The sequence below is a fragment of the Hemicordylus capensis genome, chromosome 1 (assembly GCF_027244095.1).
Source record: "Hemicordylus capensis ecotype Gifberg chromosome 1, rHemCap1.1.pri, whole genome shotgun sequence".
Lineage (NCBI taxonomy): Eukaryota > Metazoa > Chordata > Lepidosauria > Squamata > Cordylidae > Hemicordylus > Hemicordylus capensis.
The window spans coordinates 355,047,977-355,061,527 of record NC_069657.1 but is presented as its reverse complement, the minus strand read 5'-3'; the positions used below and the strand labels follow the sequence as shown (position 1 = coordinate 355,061,527).

The window sequence follows — 13,551 nt, the reverse complement described above, 5'->3', positions numbered from 1 at the left end:
CGCTAGGAAATCCTTCAGCATACTGAAGCTTGGCGCGCGCGCGCATGCGCACACCGCAAAGGACACCAATTGCCGGAGGCCCGGTCTACCCGGCCTTTTCCCGGCGGGTAGACCGGGCCTCCAGCGATCGGTGTCCTTTGTGGTGCGTGCATGCGCACGCGCGCAAAGCTTCAGTATGCTGAAGGATTTCCTAGCGAGAGGAGCTCTGTTCAGGAGCTCCTCTCGTTATTTACAAAGCATCGGGTGAGGACTCGGGCGGGCGGGCGGGCGGCTGGGAGGGAGGGAGGGCTGGCGGGCGACGGCGGGGGCAGTGGTATTGGTAGCTTTTCGGCTAAATCTGCTCGCGGCGGGGGGCGGTGGCGGTGGGGGCGGCTGGTTTCCAGCGCCCCGTTATTCTGTTAAATACGGGAGCTGGAGGGGGCAAAGAGGCGGGAGGGGTAAGCAAGCCCTCCCCGCCCTAAAAGGAAGGCCCCCCTTCGGTGCCGGTCTGGACTGCTCCGGAACATGCACATGTCTATCCCCGTAGTCGCCTCTTTTCCAAACTAAAGGGCCCCAGATGTGGTAGCCCTGTCTCATAAGGAAGGTGCTCCAGGCCTATGATCTTCTTGGTTGACCTCTACTGCATTTTTTCCAGTTCTGCAATGCCCTTCTTAAGATATGGTGACGACCGACGAGAACTGAACATAGTACTCATAGGAACAAAGGAACATGCAGGGTCAGCCCTGGTTGCATATGAATGGGAGACTTGATGTGTGAGCACTGCGAGATATTCCCCTCAGGGGATGAAGCTGCTCTGGGAAGAGCAGAAGGTTTCAATTTCCCTCCCTCGCATCTCCAAGACAGGGCTGAAAGAGATTCCTGCCTGCAACCTTGGAGAAGCTGCTGCCAGTCTGTGAAGACAATACTGAGCATGATAGACCAATGGTCTGACTCAGTATATGGCAGTTTCCTATGTTCCTATGTTCCTGTGAAGAGATTAAAGAGCACTGGTGCCAGTACTGGTCTTTGGGGGACCCCACTCCCTACTTCCTTCCATTATGGAAACTGTCCATTTATTCCTGCCCTCTGTTTCCTGTCCTCCAACCAGTTACACACATGAACCTGTCCCCTTATCCCATGACTGCTAAATTTACTCAAGAACCTTTCATGGGAAACTTTGTCAAAAGCTTTTTGGAAGTCAGATTATACTATGTCAACCAGATCATCTTTATCAACATGCCTGTTGACACTCTGAGACAACTCCAAAAGGTTAGTAAGGCAAGACTTGCCCTTGCAGAAGTCATGCTGGTTTTCCTTCCACAAGGCATTTTCTTCTATATGTTTAACAATTTTGCCCTTAAGTATGTTTTCCATCAATTTACCCAGCATTGAAGTTAAGCTAACTGGCCTGTAACATCCCGGATCCCCCCCTGGATCTGTTTTTGAAAATCAGTGTTACATTGGCTATTTTTCAGTCCTCTGGCACAGAGCCTGATTGTAGGGACAAGTTACATATTTTTACTAGATCAGCAATTTCACATTCATCAGATCTTGAAGACAGAGAAAGCAACAGGCTTTGTACTTCTGTCCTAAAGAAGATATCAAGCAAGTAAAACAGCAAAGAAACCTATAAATAATTAAATAAAACAACAAGAAAAACAAGAGGAAAGGACAAGCTAAGTTGTTAGGGCTAGTAATTTTCTAGGGTTTGATTTCTGGCTGGCTGGCAGAGTGTGTTTAACAGAGCAAGAACAGTTAGCCTGAGTGAGGGATTAGTTCCAGGTGAATGACTGAGCTTGTGGGTCACATTCCTGAAGTAGGTCAGATTGCCAGCAGATCTGGAAGATAATGCTCAGGCCAGAGGAACATTGTGAACAGGAGTTTGCAAACAGATATCAAAGGGGTTTTCTGAAATTTAGTGGGGATTTGGCAGTAAACTCAGTGGATTCCATCTGGCCCTAGCAATTTGCTCATTTCTAGTTTTTCAAGATAGTTTAGAACATCTTCCCTTGTCACCTCAAATTGGCCCAGTTCCTCTGCCACTAAACCTGAAAAGCTCAATTCCGGAGAGGGTATATGGTCAGTATCCTCTACTGTGAAGGCAGATGCAAATAACCCATTCAGCTTCTCTGCAATCTCCTTATCCTCCTTAATTATCATCTAAGAGTCAACATGCTCTCCTGAAGCTGCTTTTATGCTAGTGCGATGAGATAATGTTCTCCACCCCCTTTCCTGCATAGATGGAATAGCAGATACAGGTGAGCAGATAGAGTGAAATTTATTTATTTATTTATTTATTTGATTTCTATACTGCCCTTCCAAAAATGCCTCAGAGCAGTTCACACCAATAAATAATAAATAAATAAGGTGGATCCTGTCCCCAAAGGGCTCACAATCTTAAAAGAAACATTAGATAAACACCAGCAACAGTCACTGGAAGTACCGTGCTGGGGTGGATAGGGCCAGTTACTCTTCCCCTGCTAAATAAAGAGAATCACCATATTAAAAGGTGCCTCTTTGCCAAAACCAGGGAAGAGCACACACCCTCCCTCACCATATCTCTGCTCACACTTGTAGCTCTTCTCTACCATCTAAGGGTCATGAATTGTCCCCTTGGCTAATTCAAGTGCCCTGGTTTGCATTTGAATGGGAGACTACATGTGAGTGCTGTTAAAATAGACCAGAGAGGGACAATCCTGCCTGTAACCTGGCTGAAGTCGTTGCAAGTCTGTGTAGACAATACTGAGCTAGATGGCCTGACTCAGTGAAAGGCATCTTCCCATACTCTTACAACTGGAAACTACAACTGTGATTACTTCCAAAGACATAGGGGCAGCAGTGTCAAGACTGACATCCAGCTAAAACAGTATGCTATGAATTCCCCATAGTTCAGTCAGGGATCTCCCTCAATTTTCTGGTCCTGGGCATGACATTGGCATAGGGTGACAGTGGCTTCCTGCCCTGATAGTTATCTGGGGGCCAAGCCACTTCAGCACTGTTATTTGGGGCCTAGCTGCTTCAGTGAGTTGAAGTGGCAGGCAGGGGGGAGGGTTAATCTGGTTATGACTCACTTTTGCTAATGTTCTTGGTGGAAGCATCTTAGTGCACTCCACCATGTTTCCCCCTGCTTTCCTGTTCTACAGGGGTGATGGGGTCCGCCTACTGCTTTTGGGCCCTAGGGTCTTTTCATAAGACAAAAAGTTGTTGTTGCCAACCCATGAAGTACAGCATTTTGTTGTTCTAGAGGTGTTCTAAGGGTAGATTATCTAGTAGCATATGAGAGTGGATTCATGGTTTTTCATTAAAAATCTCATTTGCTACCAGAGAATCAAACCTCAACACCTCAGAAACAACAAAGCCCAGTACCCCAATGGTTTAGCAATCCAGGGGGTTGGATGGTACCCTCTGTGCACTACACCACCACTCGCTTTGGGCCATCCCAGTGCCCCCCAGGTGGAGTTATGGGGCTGCTGAAACCTCCATTATTCTCTATGGGGAAAATCTTAAAGACGCATTAACCTCAAAAATTCCTAAGAAATCAGCCCTTTGCCCTTGGGGCACAGCCACCCAACCCACTGTTTTGCCCCTGAAGCCTCACATAAACAAGTTGAAAGAGTGAAGAGAATGATGAACAACAACAGCACTTAATTTTTTGGCAAAGTTATTTGAGAATTTTGCAGTGAGTTGAGCCTGTCCCTGTGGCACTAGCACAGCAACACAACCCATTCATGGATTCAAGAAATCTTTCAATAAAAACACTCCCTCCCCATGGAACAGTGACCACAGGTCATTTGAGATAGCAAGATAGACCAATGAACTGCCTAGGTACTATGAAACAGTTTCAAATGTTCATTTAACTGAAGTGGAGTGAGCCCTAGTCCAAACAAATCAGCCTACTGTTCAGAATGGTTGAGATTTATCATCACTGCATTTAAGAAAGTGCAAAACCATGGATCATGGTTACAAGAAAGAGAGAAGCAATGAAGATTCCTGGGGATGTCAATAGATTGACAGGGGTATTCCCCACCCCCCTCATTTTGTCTCCTGTAGTCCCATGTGGATGTCCTGTCCCTGCAATGGCAAAAGTTGTGAACCCCTGGCTTAGACATCATGTCCCACCAAATTACATTGTGGCCTAAATTACATTAGACTGCTCAACTTGGGCAACAAAACTTAGACACCACTATAATTCATAAAAATCAGAAGAAAAACAAAATAGCTCTTCAAAGGACCCCTGAACAAGCCAAGAGATGCTTTCTAAACCTTTGGAAAGAAACAGCTGTGTAATTTCAGAACTTTCCTAACCAGCTTCTCAAAAAGCTTCTCCACACAATTGATACCATGGCTTTTAGGAAGAGCTTTGGAATTGCATTGAACTCTCAAGATATTTGGGTATTTCTGTCTCAAAATGCTGTCTTCCAAATCCCTTTGCAAGGTCAGTTTGCATTTCAATCACACTGAATACAACACATATTTAACTAAACAGCTTTTTGCATATCTTATCTTCTGCTAATCACTCAGTGCCTCAGCTGGAGTGGAGAGAGTCAGAGAAGTCAATCTGAATTGCAATGCTTTCCCAAAGAATAAAGCATTCTGTCCGAAACACTGTCATTTCGATTTGGAAACAAAAATCTCTGTTTTTAAATTCTTGATTTGTTTTGGTCACAAAATGTCCGAAATTGCCATTTTCGGGCACAAAATGTTTTGTACCTGAATCGGAATGCACAAGCCTATACCACACTGTAGGGGTGGGGAGCCAATCCCTGTCCCATTCTAGTTACCTTCAAGTTATTTAATAAAGTTGTGGCCCTTTTCACCATAACTTTGTGTCTTCCCTCTTCTTGGGGGTTTGGGTGCAATCAAAAAGGCACCTTAATTACAGGAGACACTGGAAATGTATTGCTGATTTTTCCAGGATTCTTCTGTCTTCTTGAGTGATTCGCCACAGTGATATGTGTGGATTATTTTCATAAACTGAAGTGAAGAAACTGTAGTTCATTTGCAGAGCATCTGCTTTACCTATAGAAGGCCCCAGGTTCAATCCTTAGCAGCTCCAGGTACAGTTGGGAAAGACTCCAGTATGAAATTCTGAAGTTCTCCTGACAATCAGTATAGACAATACTGAGCCAGATGGACCACCTCAGTAAAAGGCAGCTTTTACCAGAGTAGAAGCTTTACCAACCAGAGCTTTGAGAGAGGAATGGGGAAGACTGATATATTCCTAAATGGTTGCTTGCTAAGTGTCCGGTATCACTTAAACTGATTCTGAGGTAAGAGGACTGATTCAACTGCTGAGACTTTAATATAACTGTTTAATATAGCTGTATTGGTGCTTGATTTAAAGGAGGCAGTTTAAGCCAAGGAGTGTCTGTAATTGTTGCTTATATAAATCTGAATATGGATCGTTGTAAAAGGAAGGAAGGAAGGAAGGAAGGAAGGAAGGAAGGAGCTTCTCTTTTGCTATCAGTCGCTATCTTTATCCTGACAGTGCAGGAGGAAGGAAAAAGGGAGAGTGGGATAGAGTGAGGGGAGGGGTTCACACACCAGTTCAGCTCTCCATGATGTGCACTTCACTGAGGCCATCTTGGGTGCAATTCATTCAACACGAAATGTGAGTTCCAATCTGGCAAGAGAAAAGTAGGCTAAAGGCCACTAAGACCTTTTGGAAGAGGGCCCAGAACCGGCAAAAGGTAAGACAAGATTCATCTGTATGCTGAAAAAGGTAACTGACCCATGAGTCCCTTAACTGAATATTGCTTAAATTAAATAACTGGGCAAAATTCAGTAATGCCAGAGTTGTGCAGGGTTACAAGCCTCCTTAATCAGTCTTAGATCCTTTGTACCAGAAGGAAGCTCTGAGACCTACCAGCCTGTAATCCTCTAAGGTGATTACAATGGGCATGGGGCTGTAGCTCAGTGGTAGAGCATCTGCTTTGCATGCAGGAGGCCCCAGCTCAATCCTTAGCATCTCCAGGTAGGGCTGGGAGAGACTCCTACCTGAAACTTTGGAGAGCCATAGCCAGTCAGTGTAGACCAGGGATTCTCAAACTTGGGTCCTCAGGTGTTATTGGACTTCAACTCCCATAATCCCCAGCCTCAGTGGCCTTTGGTTGGGGATTATGGGAGTTGAAGTCCAATAACACCTGAGGACCCAAGTTTGAGAATCACTGGTGTAGACAATACTGAGTTAGATGGACCAATGGTCTGACTCCGTATAAGACAGTTTCCTGTGTTCCTAGGAAAGTTCATTGAGAGGTCTCTTAGACTAGGGGGTTGCATGGACCAGTGTTCGTGGTCCAGTCCGAATTTGGACTGATCTGTGGGTCCGTGAACTGGTTTGGCATATTTGGTGGCTCAGCTCAAACCAGTTCAGCAGTTTGAGGGCCAGTGAGGGTGGCACTGGGGGTGGGGTTTGAGAGGCACATTTAAAAGTAAATCAGCAGGTCCTTAGCAGAGTGCTGCCGCTCTAAGCAGCTTCGAGGTGTAGCGGTGCTCCTCCCCCCCAGCAGACTGTGTGGCAGCAGCACAGCTCCGGCACTCACCTGGCCTCTGTGCATGCATGCAGGCCAGGTGAGTGCTGGAGATGTGCCACCACCATGCAGATTGCTGGGGGTGGGGGGATGTCACCGCACCTGGAAGCTGCTTGGGGCAGCACCACTGTGGTATGGTTCTACTAATTTACTTTTAAAAGTGCTTCTTGCCATCCCCTCCAGCGTCGCCTTCACTGGCCCTTGAACTGCCAAACTGGTTTGAGCTGAGCCCCCCAACATGATTCATGGATCAGGCAAAATTTGGACCAGGCTGTGAACATTATTTCGCATGCACCCCTATCTTGGACTAAGCCTTGGACTTCTGTTGTAATTCAAGAACACCATCATTTCTTACTGAGCAGTCAGCCCAAAGATGTAATGCAACTCTAATAAGGAAGCACTCAAGGAAAGTTATAATATCCCAGGTGACACCCATGTGCTCTTTCTAAGGGGGTCAAGGATGATTGCCCTAGCAGCCATAGACAATCCAAACTCTAAGTTGCTTGCAGTATTTGGCTGAACTTTGCATTCAACTCTGACCAGCAAGGTGTCATGCCAAACTGTTTACAGACAGTTTCTCAGCCCTAAGAAGAAGGTCTCACACATCATCCATATACAGTAGTGAGAGCATGTTGTCCCTGCTGTGGCATCATAAAGGAAAGTGATAAAAGACATATCACAAGCAGTTCAAAGCTTAACACATTGGCAATAGGTCTCCATAAGAATCAGCTGAAGTGTTTGCAGTTGCAGAGTGGCTTCTCTCCCACTATTCTATAGTACTGCACAATCACTGGTGACTTTGTGCTCTCCAATGGTTTAGTTCAAAAAATATCAGGTTGGCATGGAATCCTGTTTGCACAGCCTGGCAGTTTTCCATCTGCTGCAACAGCTGATGTCAGTACAATGTGTGCAATCTGATGTTCTTGTGTATGCCAATGAAATCAAGAACAATCAATTTAAAGCTGGATGCAAACAAGGCTCAGGACCACATTTCCTCCTTTGAAACAGAAGTTACACATTTGCCTTACAAGGCAATCCATTCAAACAGAGGAAAAGAGAAGTCAAATTGAAAAGCATACCTCATTTGACAGTCAATGTGAACTCTTAGGCTGGTCGCAAACACTGCTGAGCATGTGACATATTAACTATCCTAACTTGCCAAATAAAACAAAAACAATTCAAAATCCATGTTGGGCAGAAGAAAAATGTTTCCAAAGGAGTTGTTAATTGTTAAGTTGAGGCAGTTCAAAAGAATAAGAACTCTGGTTCTGCTTGAGAACAAATGTTGCCAAACTCTCCCCATGGAGTTACATGACACTTTGGGCTCTAATACAACCCTCTTGCCAGAAATTTCTGAAGTTTTCACACAAGCAAAGGAACACTGTTCTATAGGACTCCACACACCTCTGTGCTTATCTTCTTATAAGAGGCCTATTTCATTTCTACAGTGGGGAATAAGAAGTTGCCACCCAGGTCCAACAAAACTTTTGGACATTGAAGGTATTCAGAATGAAAACAATTTGTCCTGGGAAAGAAAGTGAAGAATGTTTTTTTTTTTTTTAATGTCGCTAGCTGAAGCATCAGCCAATCAAGCCTGTGAACAGCAGTGAAAAGCACAAAAGATATATTTGAGAGGCTTTCAGGAAATGTATTGAAATCTCCTACCAATCCAATTTTCACATTGAAATTCAAACCTGGGGAAAAAATTGACACATGAACTTTCTGCCTCATCCCCCAATTGGGAAGGTGTCATTGATTGATTGATTGATTGATTGGATTGGATTTCTATACCACCCTTCCAAAAATGGCTCAGGGCAGTTTACACAGAGAAATAATAAATAAATAAGATGGATCCCTGTCCCCAAAAGGCTCACAATCTTAAAAGAAACATAAGATAGACACCAGCAACAGTCACTGGAGGTACTGTGCTGGGGGTGGAGAGGGTCATGACAGATATGCACTGTTCAGTTTGATTCCCATTCGTTTAAATGAGAAACTAATGCATGCTCTGGCTAGGTTATAGGCATGCAGCATTCAACTGCTCTGCACATGTCTCAGAGACACAATATGGACATGTACTTTTTATTCTCAGAGTATTGAATGTGAAAGCTTCTGACTCTAAAGCAATCCCATCCAAGTCAAGGATAACACTTTAGAAATAGTGGTATGATCTACCCCAGTAGCTGCAGCCTTGTGCATGGGGAAGGACTAGCATAGATGGAATGGAATCCTTTGTACTCTCTGTCCAACTTGTCAACTGCATATGTTCACTGCAGTGAGCAGAATGGGAGGCCTCTGTACTCTTCATAAATACTCACCCAACCATCCCTTTTCTAGAGATGTGCGTGAAACATTTTTAAAATTCGATTTGAGGTCAAATCGAATCAGCCAGATTCGATTTGACCTCAAATATGGCCCCCTCTAATCAGACCAGATTTTATTCAATTCTAATTCGAATTGAAAATTTAAAGGGCCAGGGGACCCCAGAGTAGGTAAGATGGTAATGCCCAATAGGTGGCAACTACCACGCAAATCTCAAAGGGGTGATTTTTTAAGGAATTTTTGAACTGGGAGTTGTTTTATTTTTTCCTGCTATAGGGAATAAGGGGATTCAAAACAGCCCCATTACTCCCTGTGGGTAGTGCCAGGGTGGTCCAAAGTGGGTTGGGGGTAGGGCACAATGGGTGCCAACTACCTCCCAGCCTGCAAGACAGTGGGGTACTCAGGTTTTTTAAAATGAATTTTTGAAGTGGTTTTTTAAAAAAACTCTTTGGTGTGTAATGACTTTTTCTGCTGAATCCCTATGAGAATTTATTACACACCAATGAGTCTAAACACTCCAAAATTTCCTCCTCCCCCGAGTACCCCACTGCCTTGTGGGTTAGGGGGTTAGGGGGAATCAGTGGCACCCCATGTGCCAACCAGCCTCAACTCACAAGCCAGTGGGCTACTGTGTGTGTGTTTTAGGACAGGCTGATGCATGTGAGGGCACCAGCAGCCAAGCTCATTGGCCATGGTTGGGGTGGTGGTGTGTGTATGTGCTGCTTCAGTGCTTCTCTGGAATGAGGGTGATTAACAGAGCAAAACAAACAATAACAAACAATGCAAATGCCAATATTGCATTAATGAAAATGAAAGCAACCCTCCTGCCTGCTCTACCATATCAGCCACAACCATAGCCACAGCCACAGCCTCAGATGGGTGGGAGTTGCTGGGCCATGGCACTGGTCCATCCACCATTTACTTTGGCCTCGTGGTGTCATGCTTACAATGTAAATCAAATAACATTTTAAAAAAACCAATCAAAACCCTCCGGCCTGTTCAACACCACCATCTCAGATGGGTGGGTGCTGCTGGGCCATGGCACCAGTCAATCCACCATCCTCATTGGCCTCATGGTCCATGTGTGCAATGCAAATTAAAACAACATTTAGTATCCAATCAAAACCCTCCAGCATGTGTGCATGTGTCAGCAGCACTAACAAGGCAGACCGTGACACATCTTGGCCAGGATGAGCTGCCAATGGCATGGGAGGCGGTGCATACGTTCGGGCTGACTTAGATGGAGACTCCACAATTAATTCAATGTCTGAATTGGAGGTGTCCAGCAACTCTTCTTAAGTTATACAACTGGATCAGTTTCAGTGTGTGACTCCTGAGGATGTGGACAAGCTGCTTGGAATGATGAGGCCTACCACTTGTTCTCTTGACCCTTGTCCAACATTGCTCATTCTATCTAGTAGGGAGGCTGTTGTAGGAGGCCTGGTAGAAATGCTTCTCTGCGGGGGGGCAGGATGCCTCCTTGTCTTAAGGAGGCAATTATTAGACCTCTTCTAAAGTAGCCTGCATTAGATCCCTCAGAGTTGAGCAACTATAGGTTGCTTGAGCAACTATTGAGGTTGCCTGTCTCCAACCTCCCATGACTAGGTAAGGTAATTGAGAGGGTGGTGGCATCTCAGCTCCAGGTGGTCTTGGAGGAAACTAGATGCATTTAAAACTGGCTTTGGGGCGAGCTAAGGCACTTACCCCCTCCAGGGGAATTGTTGGACGTGGCCGGGGGGGGTGTCCACAGAGGTTCCCCCTCCTCCCAACGGCCTCAATGGAGCCCAAACTGGCCCGTTCGGCTGGCTCTTCGGCCCGTTCGGGCCTTTCCCTTTGGCTCAGTGGCCATTTCAGAGGCTGCCGCACTTGCATAATTGGCCTCTGAGCAGCCTGGGTCATGCCCAGGCGATAAGGGGGACGCGGTGGTAATCATGTATTTACAGGATTATTTAAAGGAGATTTATCACCTGTTATCAGATGCCACCACATATAAAGCTATTTCTAATGATCCCGCTGATAAGATCAAATTGTTGATTAAAATAGTGGTGGAAGAAGGAGTAGCCTTAGGTTTTATTTTGCAGTCCCTTGCTAAATTTCTGATGAAACTTATTATGGACGCATTTCTGTTTTTTACATACTCCCAAAAGTACATAAAAGCCTAGTTTCCACCCCCCCCCCCGGTCATCCTATTGTCTCTGGCTGTGATTCTCTATTGGAGCCATTATCGATTTCTGTTGATTCATTCCTTAGATGCTTTGTCCCTCAAATTTCTTCATATATAAAAGATACTAAAGATCTTATCAATAAATTAGAAGGAATTCAAGTGCCTGAAGGTTGTATATTGGTCACCTTGGATGTATTGGCACTGTACTCCAATATTCCTTTGGATGAGGCTAGGATCACAGTACAAAACATTTTTGACAAAAGGGACAATATGGATCCTCTGGCTTTCTTTATTATGGAATTGGCTGACATTGTATTGGAAGAAAGGTTTTTTTAGGTTTAATGAGCAATTTTACCTCCAGCAGAAGGGTGTTGCTATGGGCAATACTATGGCTCCCAGCCTTGCTTGTCTTTTCATGTCTGAATTAAAAGAGGCCATGATTTTGTCCCAGGAATGTAATCCTTTTTTTGAATATATAATATTTTACAAACAGTGCATTGATGACATCTTTATGATCTTTAAGGATTATAGTAAACTCACTGAGTTTGATAAATGGGTCAATTTGATTCATCCTACCATCAAGTTTAGTTTTACTTCAGATCCCCAAAGATTTGTGTTTTTGGACACTTGTGTTTGCATTGGATGCAATAGGTCTATTTTTTTCAAACTTTTTCGCAAACCAACTGAGAGGAACATGCTGCTCCATTTTGACTCTTGGCATCCAGATCATCTGCACAGAGGGCTCCCAAATGGGCAATTTTTACATTTAAAAAGAAATGCCACCTACAGTTCTGATTTTGAGAAAGAAGCAGATATCCTTACAAAATATCTATTAGAAAGAGAGTATCTGAACCAGGTGATTAATGCAGCCAGAGAGAAAGCACAGTGTAAAAGTATACAGTTATTAGAAGAAAGATCTCACAAAAATACAAATCTTATAATGTGGTCTTCAGACTTTTCACCCCTTAGCTTTAAGATTAAGAACATTATTCGCCAGGAATGGCGTATTGTCAAAGACATCCCGGGCTGCACGCGTCCACCTATCTTCGCCTTCAGGAGAACAAAAAATATCAGAGATCATCTTGTCAAAGCAGACATTTGTAACACCTCACTGCCCTTGGAAAGTCCAGTTGGTTTCCACTGTTGTGGACGTTGTGCTGCTTGCCCTCTGGTTACGGAAATTTAAGAATTATATATTCCCAGAGAGGAATGAATGGTAAAACTACAATTTTTTGCCAACTGTAGCACTAAAAACAGCATTTATTTAATTACTGTGGACTCATGTATATGGGGAAGGGCAACCAGGCAGTCAGGACTAGGATTTTCGAGCATCGTTCAAGAATCAAACACATGATCTTGGAAGTACCTCTTACTGAGCATTTCAGGAGTTTCCAATATTCCACAGAAGATATCAGGTTTAGTGTTATATAAAAATACAAACCAAAAAAATTTGGTCATGAGAATATTGAACAGGTGTTATTACGAATGGAATCCACCTTCATCTATAGGCTAAATACGACCATACCTCATGGGCTTAACTCTGTATGTGATATGTCAGTCTTTTTGTAGTTGATCATTTTTGCCATGTGGACCATTTAATGTAGTGGGTCTGCTGTCTGATGGGGGATAGTATTTACACTCAGCTTTATTTAAAGCAACCTACCCTATATTAACCACTTATATATATGGCTCTGAATCAACTTTTGAATATGGCTTTCTGCCTGTTATGCACCCACAGCAGTTAGGCACTTTATGCAACTTTGTATATGGAGCTCATGTTAGCTATACTGATATGATAGCTGATGTAACGTAAGATGCAGTTGCAATGTCATGGTAGTGTAGAGCTTGATAATATCATACAGCTGGTGTAGAAATGCCTGTACCGGCTCCCTTTTAGACCCAGCTTCACCTGGTCTTGCAGCACTTTGATTGGTGCTGGTCTGTATATCTTTAGGGTTTGGATGGTTAGAGGTCAGTAAGTTTTTCTCCTGAGAGCTGTAGGAAGGAATGTTGCCTCCACGAAGACTTGAATACATAGAGCTACAGTTTATCGAGCTAATTTAGAATGAATTTTTTGGTTTGTACTATTTTGTGATTAAGGGGGTGGACTGTGTGAGATTCATTATGGTTATCTATCTAAGGAGTCCGTTTGAAGGATTAGCAAATGTACATCTTATCTTTACAGAATGACGGATTTCTCTGAAGAAGGAGGATTTCCAAAATGGGCTCAGGAGAATCCCGGGTCAGCCTATCAGGATCCTTTTTACTATTTCTAGACATTTGTTCCAGCACATGAATATTTTTCTACAGAATTTGCTAGTGCTTTCTAGAACTGCTACAAGCATACTGCTGTGCAGCTGAGGACTTTAATTGCTACTAGTGTTGCTCCATAGGATCTGGTGTCTGTGTATCTAGGTCCAATTTTGTAAATGGAGGAAACTGTTCTTATATATGAATGTCCTCCTATATATGAATGTTTCTCTAGTATATGTATGTCTGTTCATTGTTTTTAACTAGAAAGGGTTTAAAATAAAATAAAAAAATTCTGGCAATGAA

The 13,551-nt window shown here is 43.8% G+C and overlaps 1 long non-coding RNA gene across 1 annotated transcript; it reads left to right on the top strand.

The window, feature by feature from the left end:
* The first annotated feature begins 12,961 nt into the window (after positions 1 to 12,961).
* LOC128342167 (uncharacterized) lies at positions 12,962 to 13,551 on the top strand. Its single transcript, XR_008314810.1, has 2 exons — positions 12,962 to 13,072; positions 13,181 to 13,551. It is a non-coding gene; the product is annotated as an uncharacterized LOC128342167 (long non-coding RNA).